The following is a 14313-nucleotide window of genomic DNA, read 5'->3' on the forward strand; positions in this document are numbered from 1 at the left end:
AATAGTACAGTTTAGAAAACGGTAGATTTAGGACACTTCCGGAGTAGCTAGGAAGTTGAGACTTGAAAACTAGACACTAGGATAGTCACTATCCTGATGAGCACCGGAGTACCCAAGTTACCTAGCCCACAGGCTGCGGGTGCATAGGGGTGAAGATGCGTCGTTTTCGTCGTCGACTCCTATGGATGCCTGAAGAAAGATGCTGACAGGCAGTCAGTGAAGAGTGTCCGGTGGATCCCAAGGCTGGGATCAAGAAGAGAAGAAACCTGCAAGCAGAAGGGACAGAGTCAAGGTCACTAGCCAGTGACCACGTGGAACCAGGAAGGAACCAGGCGATGTCGTGAAGATTGCAGGTGAAGGTGAAGCTTGTCGCTGCAGCCAGGAGGACCAGGAAGCGTCGAGGACGACCAGGACCAGGAGGCGAGCTGTCCCACGAAGGCTCTTGCTGTCAGCGGCGTCGAAGTTGGACTAGGACTCACCAAGCCTTGGCAAGCGGAACCCACGGAGAACGAAGGACTTGCTTCTGGTGCAGACCAGGAAGGTCTGGGGTGCTTCTTCTTTGCAGAGAAGCGGGAGCCAGTCTGGAGGAGCCAAACCAGCGCAGGAGATTTCAGGGTGCGTCGTCACAAAGGCCACTAGCCAGCGGGCAAGCAACCGGACAGACGCGGCAAGCAGGAAAATGCTGAAGGGCCCCACGCAGGACTCGTGGAGTGTGGGGGGCTGATCTTCGGTGCAGATGGTGCTTGGGGTTGGGGCTTCTCAATCCCCGGTGCACAACTTCGAGGGTACCTCAGAAGCTGCGCTTTAAGTTACTAGCCACTTTTTCCAGGTAGCCGGTCCCACGTCGCTCGTCGCCTCCACGGATCTCAGCTTTGCTGTCGATGTGGATCAGGGTCGGAGAAGTCTGGAAGTCAAGGCTCTGGTCAGGCTCTGCAGTCGGTTCCTCGTAGAACGTGGGCAAAGCAAAGGGTAGTCTCTTGATGGTGCCTGTTTGCACAGGGTAGCCACTCCTTGGCTACAAGGGAGATTCTTCAGTCTTCTTCTTTCGTCGAATGTCGAAGGTCCAGAGTTTCTGTTCAGTTTTGCAGGTTCAGGATAATCTAAAGTCTTGAGGCCCAACTCCCACTCTTATACTAATCTGGGGGGCTGGGATACCTGCTAGGTCACGCCTTATGGGTGGGACCTGGGAGGGGGTGGTTACACCCACTTCCCTTTGTCCAGTTTCGCGCCAGAGCTGGGGCTGGAGTGCCCCAGCGCCGGTTTGAACTGGACAATGCAAGGAACACCTTGTGTGCCCCAGGCATGTCTCATTCCTTTCAGCCCACCCTGCCCCAATACACTAAAGGCTGTCTGGGGAGGTGCTAGCACCTCCCCAAGCAGGAAACCTATTGTCCAAGCCTCCCTTGCCAGGATCACTCCCAGCAGCAGGGGGTCAGACTCGTGTCTGTGGCAGCAGCATCCATTTTGTGATGCTGAGGCTTTGGTTAGAGTTAAACAGCAAAGTAGGATTTTAACATGTCTCTCCCTCTAGAAGGGAGGAATAATATCCTCATCACCAGAAATGGTATGGGGGTATTATTCCAAAGTGTTAGACACCTTACACGACATGTTTTGATAAAGCCAAACCATAGTTACCATAACCGTTTAAGATTATAAGGCACTTTAAGAGTATATGGTAGGCTATATCATAGAACAGCTATAAGGACATGGTTCCGAAAGCTGCAGACAGGCTCAGCTCATGCTAGAGCACCATCTCACATGTTACCAAGCACTCTGCCTCCAGGATTGTTAAGGCCTGCCATAGGAGTGACTGATAGGTACACATGTGTCTATATATAAGGGCAGATATAGGCATACTATATCTAACCAAGGGGTGTTTACACGACCTTGCCCCAGCTGAGTGATCAGCCAGTTGTGTCCGATTGGAAGGCCAGACCAGGGGTGGCATAATACATGCTGCAGCCCCTGGGAGGCCTAGGGTACACCTATGCCCTGATTCCGCCTTATCACCAAAGAGACAGAAGCCATCAAAGGGCATGTCAATAAATAATGCTTGGACATCCCCTGAAAATCCAGTTCTCAGGCAGGCGTGTCACAGTAGACCCACCATCGAGGAAACCGATCTGCCCAGCGAGTCGGTGGTATCCAGTCCACATCGGATTGTGAAATTTGCTTTATCTCTTCAGTCAGCAACAGCTTGGGAAAGTGTGGCCCGGGCCTCCTCTGGAATCATGGGCAGCATCAACGCAACCGTATAGCATAATGCTTGGAGTAACAGCCCAAGAGACACATGCTCTTCACGGACCACAGTGCCAGGCTGGTGGAAGAAACCATTTTTTACTACGGTGACCAGCCTCTTGGATTTTCTGTCCGGTAGGGCACTGGGGAACGCGCCAGGATTTACACAAGAAGTGGAGGCTTGGACAACCGAGCTCTCTGGGATAGGGTGTTATGTGAGGAAACTGGAGTCCACTGGGGAGGGCGGTGGTGGCAGGCAATTAACATGTTCACAGGAGGCCCTGTGCTGGGCTTGGACCAACTCACAAGCAGGATGTCTGAAAAGGTTTCATTAAATGGGAGAAGCGGTTCTGAGGGGGTCGCTCCCAGGTGAAGCACCTCTGTCAAGACGTTCTTCTTGACTGCCACTTAGGATAGGCTAAGGTCTAGGACCTCGGCCACTCTTTCACCACCATTGCAAACGATGCTCCCACCTCTGAAGCCACAGTAGGAGAAAGTATGCCAGTATCTGGAGAATTGTCCTCACACCCGTCTATGTTGGTACAAGGGCTGCTACTCTTCAGGGTCCGGCAATCCCTCACAGTTCTTTCGGAGTCCTAGCCTATAGAAATAGAGCTCAGGTTTCAGCCTGGAAGGCATGGCTCTAGTCGGTACCAGAGTCTGGGATCAGAATGTGGATGGCGCCGTGAGCGGCGCCAGGGAAGGTAGATGTGGTACGACCAGTACAGATCCTTCTGTAGATCCAAGGGGCCCGAATGGAGCCAGAGCCGCCAGCGTGGAACCGGTAGGGGCCCCTCCCGAACTAATGGGTCCCAGAGGACCACCAGTAGGAACTTGTCATTTAAATATTAAGTGCATCGCCTCAGAAAACTCCTTAAGTTAAGCGATGGTCGCTCCGGCTCTCCGAAACTCGAGAAGGTGCAGAGTCTGCCTAGGCTTAAATGGGGAGCCTGCCAACGAATGCAGACACTGCCTTGTCTAGTCTGAAGACAGTGACAGACTAGGTGAAGTTGAAGACCTCTTCCTTTTGTGGGGCTTACCCGAGTGGCCCAATGACTTCGAATGTAACAAGAATCTTGGACTCTGCGATCAAGACAGTTGCACGTAGGGCTGTGGGGAGCTTGAAGGACTACTCCCTCAAGGCCTTGGGGTGCATGGTGCGACAATCAACGCAGATCCTGTTGGTCGCGTTTCATGAACCAAAGACATACAAGATGTGGGTATGCCACCGAAATCTGTCGATGACAGGTGCCGCAAGGCTTGAAGCCGGCCTTCCTGGTAGGCATCCCTTTCACACCAAGAGAAGAACTCTCAAAAAACCATCACCAAAACCTTGAAAAAGCACAGACAAAAAGACTGACTAGGTAGCTCTCTCCGGATCTGTGGTGACTGGCGCAGAAAGGAAAGAACTAACCTCAGCCCGCTGGGGTAGCGCCTAAACAGGCACCGTGCCTGTTACTTCCGGCAAGGACGACGACAGGCGGAGCTGAAATACGCCAACTACTGACACACAGGGCTACTGCTTAAAAAACATTTGCAGATCCAATCTGATGCCCGGGGATAATTTTACGGTAAGAAATCTGCGGCTAAACGTCTATCAGATGTCATTATAAATGCACTGTGTCACTCATGCATCCATTCATCCACAGTGTCTCATTCTTGCATTCACCCACTTAATATTCACAATAAAACACACACACACTTAACAAGCACATACGAACTGAAAGCAAAAAGATGAAAACATGCCTCTGCCTAAACACAGCCAGCATATGTTTACAAAAAAATCTAAATCAAATCAAACATGTTAGCGGTCAGTCATCTTGCAATGATATTGTAGCTAGTGTAGTGTTATTTTAAAGTTTCAACAAGGTTGCTATGATTAAAAGCAAAGTGTTGGCTATCTTGGAGCAGTAAAATTATGGTTCACTATGCACAACACAACTAAAAGTGGCAGATCAGTAAACGTCACACTAGGTGGCCATCTTGCAATGGTATTGTGCATAGCATATTGTTGTGGTGATCCATGATGGCCAAAACAAGGCTTCTAAATGTGGGGGAGATCTTGCAATGATACACAGACAATACCATTCCATGATAGCCACCCAGCTTTGAAGCAGTGACCACATGAGATGTGGTGCACTGGAAACTAAAGTGGCAAGTGATCAGGCCAGGAGAAGGAAAGTAATTAAAGGTGACCTGTAAAAAGCAAAAAAGGGAAACTAATGGACTAACCCACCTTTCCTGCCACTGAAGCAAACTTGATTTCAGGCTTCACATCACTCACAGGGCATTCGGGCCAACGGATGAAGTGGCATGATCCACTGCTCCATGCTGTCATGGGTGGCATCACAGTGTAAATGACACTCAAATCGACCAAGGCAGACCCATATCCCCTCTAGACGGGTGTGCATATGCATGGCTAGGAATGTATGTCCTTTATATACATTTTCTTTTTTTTATTACAAGAGCTTGGCAGACAATTAAACATGCCAGGCCCTCCTAAGTTCTAGCAAGGTTAATCACAGTGCAAACCTTCATTCCATGTAACAATTTACCCATCTACACTGTAATACCCATCCACAAATAAAGACCTATTTGTCTTAATAAATGGTTTGCACAACAGATAAGCCAGGCATACTACCTCAGTCATAACGTTTCATAATAAACAAGTCAGTCCTTTGGGATCTGACATAACCTATCCCAATTAATCAATTAAGCCTATAGCTCTATTATTGATTGTTGCAGCAGATGAGAGATGGAGCTTACGTGAATTTGTTTCAGAGCAGAGGAAGAGTCTCTGCGGTAAAAAACAGATCTTCAGAGCGCAGAATCGGAAGTATGCGGACCAGGAAGAGGAGCAAGCAGGAAAGCAGTGGCTTGGTGGCAGTGTCCATGACCGGGCATGGCCACAAAGTTAGTTGAGCTTGGCTGGCCTGTTATTCGTCCCGAGGTACCGGGGATCAGAGCGGCGAAGCACAACAGAGCAGAACGTGGAGTACGACGTCACCACAGCTGCCAGTTAGCGTGCCGCACTGTGCCTGCCTGGAGCCTCCCGCCACCTGTCTGATGCTAATTAGCCCTCCGGCAGCCCGTACTCCCTTGGCTAGACTGGAGGAGTGGGGGAGACTGGTTGCGACCCCCTGAGGGATAAGGACAGGTCCGCAGTTCGTGTACAGCCAGTGGGAGGGGGCAGCAGGGCTGAGCTGAGCTAGGAGAGAAACTGAGGAGAGAGAAGAGCAAGGAGCAGAGGCGGAGGTTACTACAGTTAGAACATCACCAGAACATGACAACCTGAGCATGGTTTATACTCTAAAAAAGAATATTCAGAATCCAAAGATAATGGCTATACGAAAGCCGGAAGCGGAGAGGAAGTCGAACCCAGAGCAGTTCGGTGTGAAACGGCCGAGGAGGAAGGCGTCTAACGTCAAGGACCCAAGGCCTAGGGACCTGGTAGGGAACGGAGCGCAGCGGCGTACTCGCCGTCGCAGAGCGCGAGACCGGATCTTCCGCAGAAGCGCCCCGGCCAGGCTGGGTGGGGCTTGCGGCGATCCAGAGTGTTCCTGCTCGGGGGCCCCCCCTCCGCACCTCCCTCAACTACGAGAAGCACCTTCTCCTCCCACCCAATTAATTTTTCAAAAGCCCACCGACACTTCAGCTGGACACTCCAGCTTCAGCTGAAAAAACACAGTTGTGAGAGACACCTTGGAACCGTATGAGTTCTCAGTCAGCCAAGCAGATATTTGCAGAGACTGGAGCAGGCAAATAGGTTTCTCGCTGATATAGCACAGATTTTTAGCCCCCCTTGGGGCCTTTGACTGCCGCTTCCCCACAACTGTGAGCCCGATTCTTTGCTCAGAAGTGACGCGGATGCTTGACTGCGTAATTGAAGGCAAACTGACCCCGGGGCGTCAAACCTCATAACTTTACTAACCACAATTAAACATTAGGCCCGGAGCCCGCAGCCACCATTTCTAGCCCTACCAGCAGTCTACCCGCGGGAGGTCGCAGATGAGGTCAGGGAAAACCAGAGCGGCCATTCCCCCAAGGCCAGGGGCGAAGAAAGGGAAAAGACAAAAAAACATGCCTTCCTGCTCAGCCCAGCGCCGGTTCTGTACTAATTGCAACAGACCCTGTACCAAAAGACAGGGCCCGTCAAGTGGTCTAATCAACGCAACCCAACCGAAAATCTACACAAAATGTAGCTTTCTCACTGATGCAGGCTCTGCAATCTACTCAAGCAATGCCACCCTTAAAGGTCTGCAGTCCCCTCTGCTTCCCCTAATAATCGAGCCAACCCAATCAACTGCACAGTCTCAAAAGAAGGCTTGCTCAAGTGCTGAGGAGCTGGCCAGCCTACAACCAATTAACAACCTAATGACAAGTATGCTCATCTCTTCAATGGGCCCAATGGCATCAGAGACTTGTAGCAATCACAGCCCTCCTCACTCTTCTTGCCCCAGTCAGATGGAGACTCCAAATGCTAGCATAGCGAATAAAAATCAGCTCCCTTCAAGTCTTGTAAAGCTTCAAGGAACCCGGAGCCCGATCAATTTACAAGTACTAGTACACCAAGGTTCAAAAGAAGCCCTGGGCGTTCAACTGCTCAGGATCGGAATCAAAATCATCACTTAACAGGCTAAATCTCTGGCCCTAGAAATGGGAGGGGGGGGAGGGCCGGGGAAATCACTTCACACGCGCCTAGCCCCAAAGGCAGTTTGCCCACCGGGATTCACAGAAGAGGAACTCTGCCATAAAAGGAACACGCAGTCTAACCAACTAGAATGTGCTTCAGAATGTAATTCAGAATGTGCCCCAGAGGTCAGCCCTATCCAGTAACAAAAGGAGAACAGCGCCATAGGTACGACATGTATTGAGAGGGGCTGGCACGTAGAACAAGGTCTTGAAAGCGGTCTCAATCAACTATTGACATGCAGGAACACTACTCATGCAGCACAGCTTCGGCCTGCAGGCACAATCAACCCTAGCGTCACCACCTGCACAACCTTGGTCACCATTTCTCCCACTTAGACCATCCGAAGAAAGAGGATGGTCTGCTGACCTGATCCATCAAGAGGGGGAAAAGGGAACCCTCTCCTACTTGAACACACAAGAATGGGAGGAAATGCTTGCTGCCTATTCACCTGATCAGCAACAGAGCTCTACCCTGGCAAAGGATCCTCAACTGCACTCCCAAATCCCCAGCCAAATGGCTAGGGAGGCGAACAAAAACTCAAGAGGGGGTGAACCCTAAAGAGCAAGCCAGCAGCACCTGGGCCTCCCTCTTAAACACCATACAACTGGCCGTTGAAGCGCTCCAATATCAGTCGGAAAAGATAGATATCCAGCTCTCACTTTTAAACACCTTGGTACTGTTCACCGCAGGCATTGATGAGAATTGGGGTCCTTAACGGCTTAATAAAGAGAGCGCAATCAGAGGCTCAACTCAATTGTGGTTGCAGCTATATAGTTGACACACTTTCTACTCTTCCCTCAATGCTAAAAAACTTGCTAAAGGAGTTGAGAACTGCAACAACCGGACCTGTAAACAAGCCCCCTAGCGGCAGTCTTACAGCATCAGGGTAGGTCAATGGGCATCAGACAAATTCGAACAGTGGGAAGCTGCAACACCATAATCAGCAGATAGGACCCAACACCAAGGAATCTGCTTGGTTGCCAGGAAGGCACAAAGATTCGACGACAGTGCCCCAAGATGGAACATATGCCTCGAATCTTAACACCAAACAGCTACGCCAACAGAGAAGGAAAGGGCGCAATCAGAAAACCACAGAGAATCCAACAACCTTTTATCCAATCTTCTCCCGCCAACACACACAACCGGCCTCTAAGCCTGGCTCAGCCAATACTCACACCAAAGACCCTCTGCCGGATAATGACAAGGAGGACCTTCCTCCCTCCCCCACCCACCCACCCCCAAATCCGGTAGAGGAGCACAGGATAAATAAAAGACAACGGAAATGGGAATACAGCTACATCTCAAATTAAGAAGGCTCCTGTGAGAAGTAGCCAACCGAAGCTCAAACGCTCAGATCTAAACGGAGGGCCTCCTACTTCTTTCATAATCTCAGAGCTACCCAGACAGCCCACAGCAATGGAAGGGTTTAGATCAGTGTTGCTGGAAGCAGCCCCAAAAAGCCCAAAGTCACAAAAGGATATAAGCTAGGAGATCTGCACTGAATTCCCAAACAGCAAAATTGGGGCGACCTGGGCGCATAACACGGGGAACCTGGTCTAACCGCTCGGCTCCACTTTCGGAAGGCATCAGGCAGACCAGAAAGAGCACCACGCAGTTCAGTCTGAACAGAACATACTGCATTCCCCTAAACAGGCAGGCTCCGGGCCAACAATACTCGAGACAGAGCCAAGGAACACAACGTTTGCAGAGCAGGAGTAGGAAAACCCAGTCAAAGGCAGTGACCCAAAGCAGTTGCCAATCAGGAACTCTAGCGCCCACCAATGATCATTAACAGAAAATACTTCTGAAGAGAGATATGCAGGAGGCCACGCACACCACCCTCCTTTACCCCATGTGTACATCAAAAGGACATATCACAGAAAGGAGGTAGTTCCTCTGTCTGGCAGATACACTAGTAGGTGCTATCTGGCCGGAGTATGTGTCGCAGGGAGATCTGAATCTCAGATTGTGATGCCCTCACACACCTGTTAGGGTGTCATGCTTCATCATAGGGCCCTCCTCGTCAGATCGGCGCTGCAATGTCTGATGGGCCTGGTGGCTACTTTAGCGGAGTTCTTCAGATCTGAGGACGCCGTATGTGGTGGGTGCATGTGGGCAATATGAGTAGAATCTTGAGATTCAGATGTGATGGAGCAAAATAAGGTGAGACGGTAATGACCGATCAACACACCAAGTGTCCCCTACAGTGATTGGGACTCTCCAATCCCCCTATGAAGTATTAGACTCCATCCTTTGAGGTGGAGACTCCACACTGGTTCCGCACTAGGGACCAGCAGCATAGGTCATCCTCGAATAGCGGGGAGAACACCAGCCCCACTAGGGGGCACCACATTTTACCACGGTCCTGAAGCAGTACTGCCCGACGGTTGAGCCTGAATGGCACGAAACATGTTGACCATGCATTTATAATGCTATCCTGGTACCTTGGCCACAAGATAGCACCACTGTTTTTACCTAGTCCTGGACCCATATTTAATTAAATGTATTTCTTACGGGTTCCGGTGCCTATTTTAACTCACTTTCTACACACCACTATCCACTACTCATATTGCCCACGTGCACCGACTACATAAGTCATCCTCAGCTCTAAAGAACTCCGCTAAAGTAGCCACCAGGCCTGTCAGACATTGCAGCGCCAGTCTGACGAGGAGAGCCCCATGATGAAGCATGACACCCTAACAGGTGTGTGAGGGCATCCCGATCTGAAATTCAGATCTCCCAGATAGCACCTACTAGTGCATTTGCCCGAGAGATGAACTACCTCCTTTGTGTGATATATCTGATGCTTGTGGAGGAGCTCAGGAGCAGGACCTCCCTAAATAACTTGCTTTTCCGTCCCCCTCTTTGATTTAAGATGCATCAAAAGGACACCAGGACACCCTGAATAGAGGGAACATTCTAAGGCTGCTGCAAGCAATTTCAACTCTCACTGATCTGAGCTCAACTGACCTACTCTCAATAGAATTCATTCGTCCCACAAACCCCTCGATGCCAGAGGCCACCAAGGCCACATGGAAGTCAATACCAGTTGCCCAGAAAGTTCTAGCTGAACAGTGCACCTTCAAAGCTTGGGGGGGATAGACATCGTACCGTATCTTATTCCAGCGTACCCTTCACCTTTTCTCGCCCCCATTTTGAGGCCAGTACTTAGAAAACCACATGGGTGTCCAAACTGAGTGCTCGGAGGGGCTCTTGGTCAATCACCTCAGTGGTTTCCAACTTGATGACGGATAGACAAAACAGATCTTGGGCAGCACCTGCCCCACGGAGCAGATCTCCTGACTTTAGGTCAATCACTCAGACAATAACCACCTCTGCTGGAAGGCAATGACGACCAACACAAAACAAATCTAGAATTGGAGCAGACGTCAACCCACTCCACCTATACTCGTGGATTATCAACGGCCTGTCAACAAAAATTATGGATCAGGAATTCCTGAAATACCTCAAACATTTCAACATAATTATGTTGCAGGAAGCATGGCTCACTATACCGCAGCACATCCAAGGTTACATGTATTTTTTAACATCGACCACAAAGAGTGTTAGATTTGGACACCACTCGGGAAGGTTGGCAACCTACGTTTCCACAACAAAAGTTACCTCAGCGGTCCTTGTCGGCTCTCCTGCACTGGCCACCTCTGCAGTGAAGATCACCGTCTCTCTCCGTGGAGGGCAAGATGAGGTGGTTTTAGTCAAAACTCAGGTCCACTCAAAACGGAAAACCAAAGATTCAGAAAAGCTAATAGCTAACGTATATCTAGCTACATAGCGGAGATGGAAACCCCATATTTCATCTTGACTGGGGACTTAAGCAAACACCTCTTTGGCACATCGTGGTTGAAGAGACCTGCATTCTCGCTTCGCTCTGCAACATTCCGCCACAATGTGCTCCACGAATTGAAAGTAAGACCTGCAAGAAAAAACGTCTTTTGGAAGACCTAGAACATCTAAGGGCTCTCAATGGCAGATTCCCCAAGGACTCTTCCCCCCCATTCCTTGACGCTACTCTATTTGTTTTTGGGATCATTTTATTAACATTTTCAAAACCTAGGACATATGAAGACATCCAAGGAGTGTTCAATATAGCAAAGACCATCATCATCAGACAACAGGAGGCGTGAGCCAAGGAGACCGTCCATAAACACAATGTTTCCTGCAGGGGGGAAAAGCAGCCATGGAAAAGAAAAACAGACAAAATTCAAAACAACAAATTTAACCATTTGCCCCATATCTTCTCAAACTTTTTGGGGCACCCTCTGGCCTCAAAAGGGGCTCTTCCTGGGCCGCGCATTAGTCCACCCCTCTGCGCCATTTACGAACAGTATAAGGCTTGGCTTTGGACCAGGCAGCGGCAATGTCCCGCTTGGCAACCGCCACTGCCGTACCCAAGAAACGCTTGTCAGCCCGAGAGGCGTCCAAGCCATCGAAGACTCAGAGGAGGAGGCGCAGGGGGTTGTCGGGGACCTGCCAACCCAAAGTGTGTGTAAGTTCAGACTCTACATCCGTCCAGAAGAAGGTAAGACCGGGACATTGCCAGACCATGTGATAAAAATCGTCCGGGACATGGCCACAACGGGTACAGTCAGGTAAGGGGCGCAGGCCCGCATTGTGTAGGCGCTCCGGAGTCAGGTATGCTGTGTGAAGGTAGTAGAGTTGAATAAGGCGTAATTTAGAGGCGGTAGTTAGAGTTTTGGGAGCCATTAGGGGGTCTCGTCAATCTGCTTCTTCTAGGGGACCCACTCATCCCTCCCAACGAGCTTGCAGCGAATCTAAAGTGGCAGGGCCGTTGTTCAACAGTGAACGATAGATCCGCAACACTCCCCCTTTCCCCAAGTCGCCCATCATGACCTGCGCCTCGAGCAGGTTGAATTCAGGGAGTGAGGTATTGGGAGGGACATGCGCAAGGAGGGCGTGGCGGAGTTGCAAATATTTGTAAAACTGTGTCGGGTAAAGGGAGTGACGCTGTTGCAGATCCGAGAAGGCCTGGATGTGACCACCAATCCAGACATCCCCGAGAAGTGTAATCCCAATCCGGTCCCATTGTTGAAAACCTCGGAGAGCCGATACCTCACGTAGCCAAGTGCTGTGCTACAGAGGTGTGTGTTGGGTGAGTATCTTGTCCCATTGTGTGTAGCGCAGGGCCGTGTGCCAGGCTGTTAGGACCGCTCGGGAGATGGGTGGGATAGCCTGTGGGATAGGGGATCTGTACAGGTAGGCCTGAAGCTGAGGAGGTCCATAGTCCCGAGCTCGGTCCGGTAAGCCGGATCAGACCAGCCCCCAGCAAACCAGCCCTGGATGACAATAAGCCAGGTGGCCAGGTAGTAGAGATGGCGGTTGGTCATTCCCATACCCCCATCAAAGTAAGGTATCCGACAGCGGGCTAGGGCCATATGTGGTCTGCCGCTCCCCCACAGAAACTTGGCAATTACCCCATCAAACTCACAAAACCAACTACCTGGGAGATAAAAGTAATGTTCTGTAGAATGTATAAAAAAAAGCAGGGAAGGATCATCATTTTAAAAACTGCCTCTGCCAAGGGGGTTAAGAGGGAGGAACTGCCTGTAGGAGAGTAGGGTCTGCAATCCTATGATCACCCAGATTTTTTGCTTTTGCTTCATTGGTTTACGACTTTCTCCGGCTGTGGGCCTGCCAATCAGACCCACAGCCTAGCTGTTCTCTCTCGAAATTAACACACATGTACGTTAGGTGCATCCACCAATTGGAACTGGGCCGCCTTGTCAGTCCCTGTCTCAGCATACCACAGGTATCCAGGGCATCGGTGTACCCAGGGCCTACCAGGGGCTGAAGCATGTATTATGCCACCCCTGGAATGGCCGCCCAAATCTGACACAACTGGCTGCACGACAGCTGGGGCCACGTGGTGTAATCACCCGTTGCTGTAGGTGTAGTATTCCTACACCTAAACCCTAACATGGACACATGGGTTCCTATCAGTCACTCCTATGGCAGGCCTTATCAATCCTGAAGGCAGAGTGCAGGGGATCATGTGGGACGGTGCTCTGGCGCGAGCTGAGCCCGTCGACGGCTTGTGGAACCAAGTCCTAATAGCCGTTCCATGGTGACGCGGGCCAACTACTTTTAATGCCTTATAATCCTAGCGGTTATTTGCTAACTTTGGCCTCGCATCACCTACACATGTCGAGTAAGGTGTCATACGAATGGGAATACGAACCCCTCGCCAGTCCGGGTGACGGGGTTGGCATTCCCCCCCTTTTAGAGGGACACGACATGGAAGTAACCTTGAACCCGGTTAAAGTTGACTCAAGCCTCAGCATCACAAAATGGATGCTGCCACCAGACACAAGTCTGACCTCCCGCTGCTGGGGGACCTTCCAGCAAAGGGAGCTTGGACAAAGGGTTTCCCGTCGAGGGCGGTGTTAGCACCGTCCCAGACAGGGTTTGTGTATCCCAGGTGAGCAGGGCTGAAAGGAAGGTGACTGCAAGTGGCACCCCGGTGCTCACTGTGCATAGCCCGGCTCAAACCAGCCCCTGAGCTGGCGCGAAGCCGGACAAAGGATAGGGGTGTAACCACCCCCCTCCTGGCTCCACCCATAGGTAGAACCTAGTCACGGGCCAGCCCCTTTTCTTAGAATAAAGGTAGGGGCGAGTCCCCTTCCCAAATTGGATAATCAGATAATCGGATACCTCCGAATCACGAACCACTTTCCACGAAAGGAACTCTTGACTATTTCTGAAGACTCTCCCTTGTGGCTAAGGAGTAGCCACCCTGCACCAGCAGGCACCACCTAAGCGCTTGCGGTTTGCTGTAAGTCTCTCCTACGGATCAAGACTGCCCAGCTCGACGAGACCCGAGTCCCCTGCCATCTCTGACCTTTTACCTCCCTCATCAGCTCAGCTGAGAGTCGTAGGTGTGACGAGACCTGCGGGACCGGCTATCTTCAGGACCTGCACGACGCTTATCTAGCACGCCCACCGAGGGACCCTCGAGTGAGTGCACCTAGGGTTTGAGAAACCCTAAACCCTGAGCAGCTCCAGCATCGAAGTCTGTCTCCCCAGCATCCACGAGATCTGCGTGGGGGGCCCTTCCGCTCCTTGCTGTTCACCGCGTTGTCCGACCACTTGCCGACCGGCTTGTGGCCCGCTCCACGACGCACCACGTTTTGTTTCATCACTAGTCTGGTTGCTCCAGACTGGCTCTTGCTCCCCTTCAACAGAGGAGTACCCCGGACCCTCCTGGTCCACTCCCGACGCCATCTTGACTCCCCCGCTTGGGTGGCCACTGCCAAGATCCGCTGCCCCTTCCTGGGCCCAGCATCATCGACAGCAGACACCTTCGTGGGACAGCTCGCCCTCCATCCTGGTCGCCGCCGCGCCTC

General features: G+C 51.1%; 1 protein-coding gene across 2 annotated transcripts in view; it reads right to left on the reverse strand.

Annotated features, from left to right (window-relative positions):
* NCAPG (non-SMC condensin I complex subunit G) overlaps nucleotides 1-14313 on the reverse strand; it is a 460352-nt gene that overhangs the window by 109023 nt on the left and 337016 nt on the right. The window lies entirely within an intron of this gene.

Source organism: Triturus cristatus, chromosome 2_2, assembly GCF_964204655.1.
Source record: "Triturus cristatus chromosome 2_2, aTriCri1.1, whole genome shotgun sequence".
Lineage (NCBI taxonomy): Eukaryota > Metazoa > Chordata > Amphibia > Caudata > Salamandridae > Triturus > Triturus cristatus.